This window comes from Balaenoptera borealis (assembly GCF_965194805.1).
Source record: "Balaenoptera borealis genome assembly, chromosome: 1".
NCBI lineage: Eukaryota > Metazoa > Chordata > Mammalia > Artiodactyla > Balaenopteridae > Balaenoptera > Balaenoptera borealis.
Genome location: NC_138860.1, coordinates 3791017 through 3807434, shown reverse-complemented (window position 1 = coordinate 3807434; position 16418 = coordinate 3791017).

Here is a 16418-nt window from a genome sequence, read left to right as displayed (position 1 = left end):
TTTTCTAAGATGTGAGATATTAGAACGTGGTGGAAGTAAATTAAATTTTAGCAGCTGAATCTTCTGATTTTTTTTTTTTTTGATTACACATTGAGCTTATAAAGGAGGATATGTTTGTTATACATGTTAACTAAGATTTTTAAGATAATACAATTTTGAATTCTGGTAAAATAGGCATAAATATTAAAATGGAAAACTTGGAATTGAAATAAGAAAAGAAAGTCCCTGGCACATAAAAGTCACTCAATATGTTTTCAAACAAATAAACAGATTATTTGTAAATGATCGACATATTACTGTCCTTTGGAAAGGATGTAAATCCTGACTCTACTTTAGATGGTTTCAGACTTTCTGTTGGGAATGTATTTAACTTTCCTACTTAAAGAGCAAAAAGACTCCCCTTATTTTGTTTTCTTCAAAGAACAAGTAGGTACTTGGTGAATATTTGATTAGCCATCTAAGTAAACATCATAGCTTAAATATCAAAACATTACATAGAAAATCATGTGTCTACTTGAAGCTGGAAGTGGGAAAACTATACAATGACATTTCTTTTATTCTGAAGCACCTCACTAACATTTAGTGCAAGTATTTTAAGTTCTTGTTATAACAATATAGAACTTAATTTTAATTTATATTTAAAATTAATATAAATGTTAATTTGTATATTTAATATAGATGTATAATATAGAGTATATACGATATTAAAATTCTATATAAAATATAGAATAGTAATATAGAATTCTATATATTATATATATTATAAAAATTCTACAATTCCAGTAGAATTTTCACCCAATGAGATTTTCTCTTTAGGCAGAATAACTTAAAATACAATAATAAAACCTGTCTTTCCAGGCAAAGCAGCTTCTGTTGATCACCATAGTGCAGCCTCAGAGAGAATGGCTTTTTATGACACCTGTGTGCTTGGAGTTATTTTAAGATGCAAAGCCAGGTCAGCTTGGAACTTGGAAGCTAAGCTGAAAATTGATTGGAAGTAAGAGATTCTCCAGATGCCTTTGTCAAATCTTGGAGACAATCTTTCAAAAGCTTACTTAGTAGGGAGCTATATAAGTAGTTAAATAAGTAAATCTATGTGAACAGAAGGTGTTTCCCTAAATGGTTATTATTGGAACATACATTTCACAAGTCACTTATCCCTAAGGCACAGTGGTTTATCAACAGAAAGGCTTTAGTTTAGGTCATCCTGAAGCATGTGCCTGCTTTCAAGTTGTTTGCGTCGCTGATCTTGGCCTCATCATAATATTTACTGCTGGCTGAGGGGCGGTGGAGGTGGCAGTGGCACTGAAAATTGAACTGGATTCTTGCTTCTGATGACACTGTGAATATCACATTCCCATGAGAAGATCTGTAACATGTCTTGCTCCACAGGTCTTTCAGTCAAAATCATAGACTCAGTCTATTATCTGCCACACCCTCCCAGGAATTCTCCATATGGAAATGACAAATTTATTCCTAAGAGAAAGTTGACTTAGACTGTTTTTGTGTGAGTCCAGTGAACTTGTTAAAGGTATGATTATTTTTAGGGAGAAGATCATAAACTCAAACATAGGGAAAAATATTTCCTCAATTACTAACTTGAAAAACAGTGATGATAATTAAGTTTTTATAATGTAATAATAGTAATTCTTGCCCTACTATGTGTAGATCCTACAATAATTCAATTTTATTCTTTGTTAAATTTGTTACTCTTAAAAGCAGTCCTTAAAATGTGCATTATCTCTTTTTACACTGGCATTTCACGTCTCTTTTCCCACCCCTGGGACCACAGACATGTCATCCATCAGTAGACATTCCCTTGATCTTAAAAGTTCTCTCTGTGTCTCTCTCTGTCTCTGTCTCTCTCTATTTCTCTCTCTCTCTCTGTCTCTAAGGAATACCATATACTCTGATACATAATGTACTCCACCTTGGGAAGTTCTTAACTTCAAGATCTCACATAATTGAAAATGAATTAGTTCCTTCTTTAACAATTTTTAAAGTTCAATTTTCTGCAGTTTAAGTTTGTCGATAATGAGTAATAGTTGTATTTATGAACACTCTGGAGAATATAATCCATTCTATTTAGAATGCTAAATTATTTATAAATTTATTCTAGACAATGTATTGGGTTTTTTTCTGTAAATAATCAATTGTTCTGGGGATAGAAGCATATTAGTCTCCGTTCCGTATGCTGTTGTTTGCAGTTTATGTTCAGATTTTCAAGTTCAGCCCTTAGGGGTTACTTTTTGGTTTCCCGTGTTTGAAAAAGTGGTGATTTTTCTTTCTATAAGTAAAAATGAAACGTAGTCATCATTCAGTTTGTAATTTTCCTAGCAACTTCTACTGTTTTCACAAAATGCTGCAGGTGATTTGTGAATCCGGGTCACTGTAGTACTTGGAAAATCTTATAAATCACCTACTCTATTTGATAGATGAGAAAACAAAGTTCTGACAGGTGAAATGATTTCTTCAAGATCATAAATTTGGTTAATAGAAAGAGAATTTCTCAAAATTAATTTTCAAAACAAAGTACGTTTCATCACCTGAAAAAAAAAACCCTGAAAGTTGATTAATGAAACAAAAACACTTTAAGCAAGATGAAAGTCATTTCTTGTAGATGTATAAACTATTTAGAAAAATATTATTATTATTATTTCAAACACACACACTCATATATATGCACTTGAAATTTTCATTTCAGTTAAAGTTTCAACATTCTTTTCCTTCTGAAATTTACAGGAGCAGTGGTCTAGTTGTGCTCTTAAATATACCTCTGGCTATTTCTGCAGCAGAATCATTACATAACCATCCCTACTCCAACTGTGATCAGATGATGACCTTTGTCCATTTGTACTACACTTGAAAAATACATTTATACTGAGTTGCCATGTCACAGGACAACGATGATGGGGTCGAGATAAAACTCAGAACAGCACTTCAGTGAACTTGCTGCTGGCTATGAAGAAGTAGCCTTAAATTAAATCAAATATACTCTTGATCTTACTGTAAATTGAGGGGAAAATTCTCATTTGGATGCTCACAGTTTAATTTATTCCAAGAAGAATAAATTTCTAGGCACCATCTTTATTATAAATTCTCATTGCTACCTCTTTATTCCCATGTAAATCATTTTGTTTTATGGCTGAAATAGATGCTTTAGTATATAAATATTTCAAGTCTTGCTAGAGTATTTAGGAAATGCTCTTAGATGTAGAATTTCATAGGCCGCTAACAAAGTTGGGATTTTTTTTTCTTTTTTTTTGGCTGCGCTAGGTCTTGGTTGCTGCACGCGGGCTTTTCTCTAGTTGCAGCGAGCGGGGGCTACTCTTCGTTGTGGTGGATGGGCTTTCATTGCAGTGGCTTCTCTTGTTGCAGAGCACGGGCTCCAGGCGCACGGGCTTCAGTAGTTGTGGCACTCAGGCTCAGTAGTTGTGGCTCGCGGGCTCTAGATCGCAGGTTCAGTAGTTGTGGCGCATGGGCTTAGTTGCTCCGTGGCATGTGGGATCTTCCCGGACCAGGGCTCGAACCTGTGTCCCCTGCTTTGGCAGGCAGATTATTAACCACTGCGCTACCAGGGAAGCCCCAAATTTGGGATTTAATCTTTAATAATCGTGCATCATAAATTGAATTCATCTGGTTGTTGGGTGGCTCAGTGAATGCTTATATAGTTTTAGTATTCAGTGAGTAGCTATGTGAATTTTGTTAAGCAAATGACCTCTGGAATGCAGAGTGGTGTCCATTATGGAGGTGACATAAATCTGATTGCTACATGGACAAAGGGCAGAATCAACAAGGAAATATATGTATCAAGCCTTGAATCACTTTTTGAAAGAAAAGGTTAAAGTTTTTCAGTTTTATTCATGACTGGAAAATTTTAATGTATTAGGTTCAATGAACGAAATGTGAATAAAGTAATAGCAAGCCATGTTACAGATGTGTTTTGAACAATCAACAGTTTGAGAGAAAAACAGGAAACTCTAATGCTGGTCTCCTGCTGATGTGTGCCTTTTTTTTTTTTTTTTTTTACAAACAGGAAAGGTTATAGTCAGTTGATTTGACCTGTCTTCTGTGTAAGACCACACCTCTTAACTGCCTCATTCCCAGTTTTACTCAAAAGAAGACATCGCTGTGTCCCACCCAGCTCTTCCACATTATACCATATCAGTTTGATGGCTCAGTTTATTAAATTTCCACAACTCGATGATTTTTGTTACCTAGATCTTAAAGATACATATCGTTGTTATTTTAATGATGGGTTTATTGCTCAGACTCTGAAAAATACATTTAAAGCCACTCAAAACACACATGCAAAGACCACATTATTCAATGGCACTTAATCCTTAGTTGGATATATAGACTCTACCTCACCAGTCTCATCTTTTTGTAAAAGGCTAAAAGATAAAACTTAAAACTTCCCTGCCATTTTTAAATTGCATTTAGACATTTATTAAAAGCAGAAACCAATCTTTTTATTATTTTTTTTAAACAGCAACTTCAAAAAAGCAGATAAAAGTGAATGCCAGGTTGTTTATCAAATGTGCTTGTTTCTAATCTTGGTTTGGTTTATCTGTAGTGTACTTCCTTTGGAGACCATTACCAGAAGTGGCTACCCCATGCACTTTAATCTTTCTAGTTTGTGATATGGTGTAACTGAATGTGAGATTAAGTCATTATATTATCCTATCTTCACATCAGGTGAAGAATTAACTTTGTGTATAAATAGCTTAAAATTTTAACCCTTTCTATGTAATATTGATTTAAAATTTTGTTAGGCTTTCCCATATATCAAATGTGAAATGTAATGAATAATTTAAGTTTGTATGGCTCAATTTCTAATCATAGATATGTAAGAGTATGTGGAGGATTAAACATATTTATAACTAGGAATATTAACTATAGGAAAACTGAAATGTATCTTTTATACTTCTGCTTCTTTGATTTACTGGTACATCACTTTGAAAAGACATCCTCAAAAGTAGATAACTTACAGGGACCTATGAAGGCCATCATTCATGCTGCATTGCTAAAACTACAGACTTGATAATTTGTTGCAAATGTGACTATAATGTTATGAGCTTAACCAATAGTTTTTTGGAGAGTTAGAAAGGATTCCAATAATCCGCTTCCCATCCAATTCAGAATGTCCATTCTGTACAGATTATCTATTCTATTTGTACACACACTGAATATACTTACCTCAGCTTTCACATAAGAACTTTGAGAAAAACCAATAGTCGTTATTATACCAACCAAAATATTTATTTACAGTTGAACACTCCTGGTTCTTCTAAGCTCTTATCTATGACAATTTTTCTAGGATATCTTTATTCTAGTCATCCTTTCATAGGTAAGCGATAGTTCAAAACTATGTTTCAAAATCCTTTTGAAGAGAGTGTAGTATAGATAAACGTAGTATTTGTCATTTTCCTCTAGCTATGGAATATAGCTCTTCCTTTAATTAAACAATATTGAAGTAGTTGGATTTTTTCATTAATGTCCCTGTTGCATGAAAAGCATGGTTCCTAAAATGTTTAGATCCCAGTGTGGCAAGACACTCACATCGTTTGATGTCATCACAGGTGTCCATTTCCCATATCACTCACTCAAGGGGATATATTGAAATTGTGGAATGGCAAACACGATCATCCACATTATTTAAATTTTAATTCTCTACCCCATTAAAATTTTGAATGAGATTCTAGTGAATATATGAATGCACATTTCCTATCAAAAGTGACACCTTGAGAAACTGTTATTGAAACAATGCACTCAGTTTCTAAAACAAAGTGATAATGCCTTCATGTATATGTAGTCCTCCCACTTTAAGGAGGTAGTTTCTTTCTATTTTCTACATCCCGTCACAAGAAATCCATCCTCTTCTTACTTCCCCAGGTCCCTGAAAAATAGCACCTGTAAACCCTTATTGCTCCTCAGGGCCCTTTTTAAACTATCATCTCAATGTAAAAAAAAAAAAGGGGGGGGGGAACTCCCTTTTTCTGCAATGTGCCTTTTCTGAATCTACATTTCTATATCTTACACCAGCATTTCTATCTCATGATTTGCATAGTATATATTTATCTTAACACCTAATTAATTGCCTTACTTTCTGCCCTGTCTGTCCACTGACATTAACTTTGGATGTTAACCATACAAGTTCAATACCTAGCTGAGGGGTAGTAATGGTGAATTAAAACAGCGTTACTTATCTTCCTTCCAAAAATCTCACTAAAATAAAAGCAAAGGGGTTTTTAATGTGGGAACATATAAGAACAAAGATAATGGGACTAGAGACAATTGTAACTATATTTTGGAAGACAGACAGCATATGGACGGATAATAGCTGAGCAATCTGGAAAAACTGAGTCCTAAATCTGTGATGGAAAAGCCAAGAAACAACTAATTTATGCTATAGAATATCGCTCCAAAATCATGAATCTGTAGTATTAGTTTTCTGTAGAAGTAAGGGTAAGGTGGACTAAAAAGAGGATGATTAGTTGAAAACTTTAAGAATTAAAACTACACAGCCAGGGCTTCCCTGGTGGCGCAGTGGTTGAGAATCTGCCTGCCAATGCAGGGGACACGGGTTCGAGCCCTGGTCTGGGAAGATCCCACATGCCGCGGGGCAACTAGGCCCGTGAGCCACAATTACTGAGCCTGCGCGTCTGGAGCCTGTGCTCCGCAACAAGAGAGGCCGCGATAATGAGAGGCCCGCGCATCGCGATGAAGAGTGGCCCCCACTTGCCGCAACTAGAGAAAGCCCTTGCACAGAAACGAAGACCCAACACAGCCATAAATAAATAAATAAATAAAATAAATAAACCCAAAGTTCAAAAAAAAAAAGAGCACTTCTAGCTCTTAAAAAAAAAAACAAAAACAAAACTGCACAGCCATTAGAATGGCTAGAGTTATAAATATAAATACCATCAAATGTTGACAACGATGTGAAATACATGATGGTACCACCAATTTGGAAAACTGACAATTTCTTAGAATTAGAAGCACACCTAGATATTTATGCAAAAGAAATGAAAGCATATGTCCACGTGAAGACGTGTGCATGAACATTCACAGCAACTTTATTCGTAATGGCTAAACCCAGAAATAGCTCAAGTGTCCATTAGTAGGAGAATGGATCAACTAAAGGAGGAACATTTATGCAGTGGAATATTATTCAGCAATAAAAGGAACAAACTACCATAAATGTAAGAACATGGTGAATATCAAAATAATTATGCTGAAAGAGAGAGCAGGAGACAAAAGACTACAAACCATATCTCATGTATATAAATTGCAAAATCATCTATAGTAGTTGCCTGGGATAAAGACAGAAAGAGGGGTTGACTGCAAAAGTGCCAGGAGGACTGTTTTGTGAATAGCAGGTGTATAATGTATCTTAATAGTGTTTGTGTGATCATGGGTGAATGCAATTGTCTAAACTCATTGGACTGCACATTTTAAATAGATGGGGTTGATTGTCCACTATTCCTCAATAAAATTGAGAGTTTAAAAAAGTAATTTAACAAAGAACAGACGCAGACATAGAGAACAGAAGTGTGGACACAGAGGGGGGAAGGGGAGGGTGGGATGGATCCGGAGATTAGGATTGACATAAATACACTACCATATGTAAAATAGATAGCTAGGGGGAACCTGCGGTATAGCACAGGAAGCTCAGCTCGGTGTTCTGTGGTGACCTAGATGGGTGGGATTGCAGTGGGAGGGAGGTCCAAGAGGGAGGGGATATAGTTATATATATAGCTGATTCACTTCATTGTACAGCAGAAACTAACACAACATTGTAAAGCAATTATACTTCAGTAAAAAAATTTTTTTAAATACTAAAAAAAAGTTAAACATCCAGAATAAATAAAGAACTGAGAAACAACTAGAACCTCAGATCTTCTCAATCATCGCATGTTGCCAAATGGCTTCTTTGCTTTTGTGTCAGCAAAAGACTGGAGGTAAGTAAGATAGAAGGTCTCTGGCTGGGGGATGCCAGGCACATTCCTTTGAACACGGGAGGATTAAGCAAACATTTACAATACTGAGTAGTAAGCCCCTAGCTTTCTCCCCAGTTTAGCTTCCAGAATGACAACAGCCAGAACTATATCCTCTAGGCAAGCTGTGGGAAGATCTATATATGCAGAATCAGCTCAACCAAGAGAAACAACATAAATATACTTATATTTTTTCCCCAAGGAAATGGCATAACCTATAGTGAAGATCACTGTAACAAGCTCCGTCAAGTTCAATGTTCCCAATCAGCTTTAAAATTCCCCACTTTTATTTTTATGTATATTAATTTTATTTATTCATTTGTTTATTTTTTATTTATTGAAGTATAGTTGATGTAACAATATTTTATTAGTTTCAGGTGTAAAACATAGTAATTTGATATTTTTATAGACATTCAAGGATCACTAGCCATTTACATAAAGCCTCCAAATTAAAAGACAGACCTCAAAATAAAGAACGAAAACAAAGAAATCTGTGGAAACAGAGACTATGCATGGAAAAAGATCAAAATCTTTTATTTATATCCTTAGAGAAACACATTTTTTATAAAAAAAAGAATAAGGTGCTACTAAAAGTCAGCAAAAATTCTACAGAAATTTTAAAGACAAAGTTGAGGAAATCTCCTGCAAAGTGAGACATATGAAATTTAAAAAAAGGAAAATTAAGAGGAATAAAGAGAAGAAAATGAGAGGAATGGTCGAGGAGGTACAACATCCCAATAACAGAAGTGCCAGAAAGAAAGAAAAATAAAGACTGAAGGGAGAAAATGATCAATTAAATAATTCATGCATATTTCTCACAACTGTAGGACATGGGTCACCAGAATGAAAGAGGCCCCCTGTGTGCTTAGCAAAGTAGATTCAACATTGACCCCTATCAAGGCATATTAACATGAAATTTTAGAACACTGGGGGCAAAGATAAGATTCTATAAGCTTTCCCAGGGAGGGAAAAATATCAGTGGGTCACATGAAAAGGTGCCGGAATTAGAAAGGCTTCAGGCTGCTTAAGAACAACTCTGGAAATGGGAGACAATGGAGCAAAGTCTACAAGATTCTCAGGGGAAATTAATTCAGACCTAAGGCTTGACACCCAGCCAAACCATAAATCAGGGGTGACGGAAGTGACATTCAATGTCGCCAAGGTAATCTATCTTGTACCCTTTCTCAGGAAGCTACTGTACACTCTGCTTTGTTAAGACAAGGGTCTGCACCAATGAAGGTGAAGGCATTGGATGTAGGGGGAAAGGAGAGAGGAATCTGGGGTCATGATAAAATGGAAATTCCAGGGAGATAGCTGTGTACCAGGCATAAGGGAAAATCAGTGCAGAATGGGGCAGACCATGAGTCTTCAGAACAGACGTCACAAAAGATAAATTTTATTGCTTAACTGATAAGTACTAAGAGGAGATTCAGACAATTGGTGGAGAGTGTGGATTTGAATTAGTGTTAATATATGAAAAAAAATACACCTCCAAAAGTAGGACAACTATTAACTCTAGAGGACAAAAAATTGATTAAAAAAGGAAAATATTTTTAGCGTACAATATGGGTCAGAATAGCATTTACTTCTTCATAATTATGTAAACATTGGTGTAACCAAAATTACGTAAACTATATGAAGAGGATGGGAGAAGATTGTGTGTGTGTGTGTGTGTGTGTGTGTGGTGTATATTTGTGGTAAGAGCAAAGGGCGTGAGAGTGAAAGACAACAAAAATTCATCTTTTCTGGAGTGGAAAAGAAATAGGTAATACCTAAACTGGGACAAAAAGTCAAGAAATAGCGATATAATCCTCTATTTAAAGTATGAAACTATATACCAAAACAATCAGCTAAAACTGTTGAAAATGATTGCCTCTATAGGTAGGCAAACTGGAGAAAAAAGGCACAAAGATTATTGCCTATTTTCTTATGAGCCTGAACGGACTTCTTGACTTTTCTGGCTTTGTCTGTGTATAAGTAAGTTTGGTAGACATTACAGCCATTTTATTAAAAATCAAAGCTGCCATCCTGGCTTCAGGATTTCCCAACCACATAATTTTTAAAGCCTCTCATCTCTACTTTAGCCATATATCATCATATAATCACACTTTTTACTTGGTCATCAGGTGGGGAAAATTGTATTTTCAGTGTTTTGATTTTAGATCTAAATCCAAAATCAACCTTTTAGCTTTTGATCACATACTTCTTTCAAATATCTGAGCTTGTTATCCTCATTATGATTTACAGTACTTTCCTATTAATTCTTTCCTATTCCCTATCCTTCAGAGCTTTCTGCTTTTTCTTGACCCCTTAATCACCCTAAGCTATGTATTTAGCCATACACTTTTGCTTCTGTAACAGCCAAGGGTCCCTCAGCTGCTTGAATTTTCTCTAGTATAAACCTCTAACTCCTTCTAGCTACATCCTTGACAGGTTCCAAAAGATCTTCAGAGAAGAATGGACTTCTTTACTAACTTATGTTGATTACCAGTTCTATCCTATGGAATTCAAAATACCACTTTCATTCCTGTCTTTTTCACATCTGGTGAATAACTTTAATTTCTCAACTTCTCATTTTCAGTTGATAATTTTTCAACTTTCCTCTTTTTTCTATAAAAGTGTCCCTAATGTTTCATCATTTTCTATCCAATAAAATATCCCTGACTTCCCATTTTTAATGAGGTCAGTTCCTTCTCTGTGTGCCATGGGCAGAATTCGAAGAAGCCACCTCCTCAGCCCCAAGATTCCTTGTCCCTGGCGTATACACACTTTGTCCCAGGTATTCAATCAAACACTAATCTAGGTCCTTCTGTGAAGGGATTGCAGGATGCAATTAGTGTCCTAGGTCTTAATCAGTTGAGTTTAAATAAAGAGATTATAGGGGCAGGTGGGGGGCTTGGGGACTGACCTAATCGCATGACTTCTTTAAGAGCAAAGAGTTTCTTCCATTCTGGTTGCAGAACAGTAAGTCAGAGATTTGAAGCAACATTGCTTGAAGATGGAAAAGGATGCAAGGCCAGGATTGCAGGTGGCCTCTTGGATCTTGGAGCAGTGAGCTATATTTTAACTGACAAACCCTATTCTTTTTCTTCACTCTTTCTGTTTCTCTGCAGTGTTAATTCCTGGTTGACATCTCTGGTCATCTTGTCCCCCACAATGTTCTCTCCACTTCTGTTGACATGGAATTTTATACCCAGCAAACAATCTTTCTAAGCTAAGGACCAAATAAACACATTTTTATATACCAAAAAAAGAGAGAATTCCTTGCTAGCAAACTAAACCTACAATAAATTCTAAAAGACATTTTTTAAACAGAAGGAATATAATACCTGTTGGAAATATGAATTTCCACAAAGGAATGAAGAGCACTAGAAATTGTAAAAATGTAGGTAAGTATAAAAGAGGTTTCCTTTCCTTATTCTTAATAAGGAACAATTGACTGTCTAAAGCAAAACTACTGAAGACTTCCCTGGTGGTCTAGTGGTTAAGACTCTGTACTTCCAATGCAGGGGGCACGGGTTGAATCCCTGGTCAGGGAAGTTTCACATGCCACACGGAGCGCAGCAAAAAAATAAATAAATAAATTAAATTAAATAAAGAAAACTAGTAACAATGTATTGAGGAATTTATAACATGTATAGTAGCAAAATGTATGACAAAAATTGTACAAAGGACGAGAGGAAAGGAATGGAGATAAACTATTGAAAGATTCTTATATATGAAGTGAGGTAAAGTAATAAAAATGAAAAACGTGCTAGGAAAAACACAGAGCAACTGGAGTTGTCATACATAGTAGAAACGCAAAGTGGAATTACCATTTGGAAACATTTTGAGAGTTCTTTATAAATTAAAATATTCACTTGCCTTATAACCCATCAGTTCCACTTCTAGATATTCACTGAAGAGAAATAAAAATATGTATCCACACAAAGATCTGTAAGCAAATTTTCAGAACAACTGTATTTGCAATAACCCAAAACTGGAAACACACAAGCATCCATCAATTGGTGAACGGGTAAACTGTAGTATATCCTTACAACAGAATATGACAGCAACGAGATGCAATTACTGATACAGGCACCAATATGGATGGGTGTCAAAAGCATCACACTAAGTGAAAGAGACCAGACACAAAAGTCAACACACAGTATGAGTCCATTTTTATGACGTTCAGGAAAAGGCTGGTAGGAAACTCTACAAACAGAAAACAGAATAGTTGTTGTCAGGAGCTGGTGATAGGGTAACGGAGTATTGATTGTAAGAACTGAAATGTCTCGGGTAATACAAATGCTCTATGCTTTGACTGTAGCATTTGGCAAACTGCATTGAACTGTATATTTTTAAAAGCTGATTTTATTGTACGTAAATTATACCTCAATAAATGATGTTAAAAGTTAATGTATTCAGAAAGTTCATAATTCCACTTTTATAGATTCAGTCGATACCTGTATGATCATATCAGCATATTACTCTGGTCTGTCCAAATCTATTACTAAAATTAGAAACACAGAATCTTGAAATGAAGAAGTGTTCAAAAAATTGCTTTTCCTAGATTTTCTAAAGAGGGTAGCAGTGCTATCAAAAGTGTATTGAGGTATTATTATTACTAACATTGGACAAGGTGCCATATAAAACCTATGGTTTTGTCTTCAGATTTCTGCTTTCCAACATGTTTATAAATATTGTGATTTTTTTGTGGCATCAGGTATTGGTGGAGCATATCATCACCTTATTTTTCAAAGTGATTTTGACATAACTCTGATCATTCCATTTCAACTTTCTCCTTTGGAAGAATATGCTGCATTTTATTGCAAATAAGGAAGAGGAGAAGTTCATGAAGAGAAAGGGAATGGGAGAATCATTTTATCTGCACGTAAGTGCTGGCGGTTAATTTTCCCAGTGAAAAGGACAGACCCTCAGAAATATACAGATAAAAGAATACCACTCATCTTTCTCCTACAAACTAACAAAAGCAAATCAGCATTTTAACTCCATGCTATGTGAAAGAGTAACTTTTCACTTAAAAAGATGCCTAGGGACACTGAACATTTGGTATCACTTATTTTCTTGAACATATAGAATAGTGTATATAAATATGTATACAGGTAATGGCTTACTTCCTTCATATAAATTTCAGCTTTAAAATATTTCCCAATTCATCCAGTTTCATAATACTTTAAAATTATCTTAATAACTTTCATCCAACTCTCCACTCATAATTTGTGTTCATTTAAATATAAAACCTGGGACTTCCCTGGCAGACCACAGGTTAAGACGCCATGCTCCTAAGGAAGGGGGCACAAGTTTCATCCCTGGTCAGGTACCCAAGATCCTGCATGCCGCAAACTGCAGCCAAAAAAAAAAAAAAAAAAGAGAAAGAAAGAAAAGCTTTGTCCTAAAAAAAATGTAAAACCTAATTCTAACTTTACTTAATTTTTGATGGTGATATTGGGTTGAAGTTGAACTAATTCTATTTTTTAAATGTATCTTCCCAGTGATGTAGAGCTGCATTTTGTATATGAGATGTTGACCGCTGTGATTTTTAAAATTATCATTATCTGGATTAGAGAGTCCAGAAACAAAACTTATCCCCATTTAGAATTCTTCACTTACCAAACCAGCAAAACTCAAACAAAACATATTGTCGTCATGTAAACAAGATTTTCATTATTGTTTTGCTGTCAAATTTCAATCCATTTTTCAACATAACAAGTCTTTTGGCTTGTTTCAATCATTTGTACACTCAAAGGCTTTATTATTCTGTCTTTAGCATTCATTATACTTTTTTTGTATTACACTGCAGAAATCTGAAAATAAATGATCACTGCATGTTGCTGAGTTTTCAAATCAATTCCCTCTTTGATCTGAACATCCAGTTTACAGTTAAATCACTACATTTCAATATTTCATGCAAATATCCTTTTTATCGACATGTAAAAAATGTGCAGTAGTTGATTCTTGCCTCACCTTTCATCACTTGACTGCAAGAGAAGATTCCACATATGCAACTTTTCCAGCATTAACCTCAGTCACTAAACCATAATGATCTAAGTAAAACTGGGATCTCCAACACAGGAAACGGATGTTTAATTAAAGATGACTTCTGCCATTAAGTCATTCTTTACATGGTGGCCAAAACCACGGTATTCTCCTGTCTCTCCATAGTATTCACTTTTCTCTCCTCTACAATTTTTAGCTTTCAACTCTTTTTCTGGGAATATGGTGTGTGGACAGTAAATGTTAATGACTCTGAACTTACCAATACTACTATTTCTGGTGGCATCTTCTCCTGAGAAGTAGAACTGCTTCCCTGTAGAGCCTCTGTGGCTCCTTCACTTTGATTGCAGCCTAATTCTCCCTCCTGCCCTTTATCACCCCATCTCTAAGTATGCAGTGGTGTCTAAAGTCCATGAGATTTTGCCTTTTGTATCCCAAAGGGAGTCTTTGCACACTTCCTCATCTGTCCTGCTCTCGGGTTGAGGTTAAAACAAATACGTAGGAATGCAATGGATCCAAGGCCACCAAGAGTGTTGGTAGGTGTTGCTTTCCTCAAACTACTACATTGTATCGCTTTTCCTTTTCTTTTATCATGCAGTCACTTTGATCCTATTCTCAGTAGATATCTTCCTAGGACATCTCCTGAAATAGGTTATTTTTTTTCATCATTTTAGACATGCAGAGAGTCACGATTCCTAGCACGTTCACAGTCTTCAAGTTTTATAATCTGACTTTTGAAAGAAGCTCCAATCCTAGTTTATTATTTTGTACATCATCACACTGAAACCGATCATAACGGTCCCCTTTAAATAAAGGGAATAAATTATTCTCAATCTGTCATTAGCATCTACACTTCTTTTAGTATGAATATTTGAGAGACTACTTATATGTGAAATACTACGCGGCCAACAAAGAATTTTAACTGGTACCAAACTCGGTGGAAAATAAGATATGTACAAATAAAATAAATAACCAGGAAGTCAGGGAAAATTTGATAACACTAAAGTGAGTGTTGAGATCAGAAAAAGATTTTGGCTACCAAATTCTAACTACATTTGTCATTTCCCCAACCTTACCAAAATGCTTGAAAATGTAAAATGGACTCAGGACTTGCCTTGTTCTTCTTTGAAGAAAAAAAATCTATCAGTGTTTTGTATTCCAGTCGTGAGAAATAACTTTACTACTGCAAAGGAACAACCACATGACTGAAACTACTCCTTTTTAATGCACCCAGATTCACAATGTCTAGCCTCACAGGCAAAATGTGGGCATAACTCCTAACCCTTTCCACTGGCCACATTTACATAATGGAAATGCTTGCCAATTAGAGGCACCAAATTAGTAGGAGGGATAACCAGAAAGGACTCAGCCAGGCATACCTAACAATTTCAAATCCATTCCCAAACTATTTTTAAAATGTTTACAAGTAATTAGGTTCCTAGTTTCACCACATTTTACCCAACAAAAATCAAGACTAAACGTTCCCATTTCTATTTACAAACAAGTATTAGCAGATAATAAGAGCAGTTTTTGCTAAATGTGTAAGATGTTGGATAAAAACATACCCAATAAAAACACTGGAGAACTTTACTGTGAGATAATCACCACTTTAGAGTTCATCTCATATTTTGAAGGACACCGCTGAAGCATCTATGTCCACGGGGTGAGGAATGGTTTTTCCTGAGGGTTGTGTCAGCAGTTAGGTTTTCTGAAGAGTTCTGGTTTATGGCCACTAGGATGTCACACCTTGAATTTGCATTTTTTGTCAACATTCTACTCACCATCTTCCAATTTCAAAGTCAAATTCTCTATGTAAACTCTCATTATCACTCTCCTTCTTCTCTATTTGGGGATATTTTTGACAATCTTTATAATAGTTCTAATATCACTTCTTTTACAATTGTACCCAATTTTTCCCTTTCATTTTTTACACTCAAAGCTCCTATTTTATATTTCTTACATTCATCTATATATGTGTGACTTGGGGAAAGTTATTCAACCTTTCTGAGTTTTTTTCTTTTTCTCATTTGATGAAAAAATTAATAATATCTAAATTACAAGGTTTAATGAAAATTAAGGGGTTAAATGAGATAAGGTACTAAAAAGCAGGAAACTGAGAATGTCTCTTTCAAGACAAATACTCTTTTCTGGTTTTCTTCTTTTCTCACTTTCTTTTATTTTTTTCTTAATTAGGATATTCTTTCTATAATACATAATACATTTACATTTCTCATTTGTGCATTTGATTCAAGTAGACTCCAATCAACTAGGTTGCACTCAGAGGTCCTGTTTTATATTTTTTTCTATTTCTTTATATGTCTGTGGCCTTATTTGTTTTACCTCCAACAGCTAGGAAATTCCAGAAGACCAGTGTATTTAAAATAGGCTTGATGGTGGCCAGGGCTGGTCAGCTGCCACAGC